The following is a 1,115-nucleotide window of genomic DNA, read 5'->3' on the forward strand; positions in this document are numbered from 1 at the left end:
GCGTTCCCCTCGCTGTGGATGAGAGCTGCGACGCATCTTGAAAAAGTTTATTTTGGTATTTAAATCAGAAGGCTGCAAATAGAAAAGAGGCATACCGATTTTTATTTAAATTTTATTTATTTAATAAATGAATGCCATTGATGTGTTTTTTCATTTGAAATTCGATTTTGCATGTCTCCACTATTAAATTATATATTGTATGGTAATAAGCGATGCTTGTTCCATATTCAATGTTAAAGCAAAACTTGTTTGGGTCCATATTAAAAGGTTCATTTGTTCAATGTTGCCCGCGACTTTGTTCAGGTTTTACATTTTGGCCCACTGGGTATTTGAGTTTGCACCCCTGGTCTAGTGGAGTCTACTTGGCCTACTGATGTCTAGTGGCTACTTTGGGTCTAGAGGGTCTACTGGGTCTAGAGGATTCTGTGGGTTGCAGGCTATCTCATGACTCAATCACATTGCATACGCTTGTACTGGAAAGGACGATGAGGCTAGTGGTGATGTGGGGGGCTAGGGCTATGGGATGGTTCTAGGGCTTAGTTCCGACTGGGATTGGGGTTTGAAGTTATTAGTTGGAGCGATTGGGTGAGAAATCGTAACTCTGTGAATATCCAGGATCAGATATAATATTCACGCATGCAACAACATAACCACAATGTAACTAGCACAGGTAGCACAAGCAGCACAGTTCCAGAGACGCCACCACCCACACACACACACACACACACACACACACACACACACACCACAACACACAACACACACACACACACACACACACACACACACACCACACACACACACACCCACCACAACACACACACACACACACACACACTGCGGGTCCTATCGGGCAGACCATGCCTTCCCCTTTTATCCGTGGTCCATCCCCAACAGTGGAAACCCATTAAGGCACCTGACAGTTCTATTCAGACCCCTATCAACGARCACTTATCCCCCCCGACAACCGCGAGACACCCCAAGCGATAACGTAGCCGCGCCTGGGAACACAATCCCCCGGGTTACACACATTCAGCGCGGTGACAAAAGAGTGGCCCGAGCCTTAGAGAGGATTTGCTGATTTATCTATTTTCTCCATCTCTTCTTCCTGTTCG

Source organism: Salvelinus sp. IW2-2015, linkage group LG6.2, assembly GCF_002910315.2.
Source record: "Salvelinus sp. IW2-2015 linkage group LG6.2, ASM291031v2, whole genome shotgun sequence".
Taxonomy (NCBI): Eukaryota; Metazoa; Chordata; class Actinopteri; order Salmoniformes; family Salmonidae; genus Salvelinus; species Salvelinus sp. IW2-2015.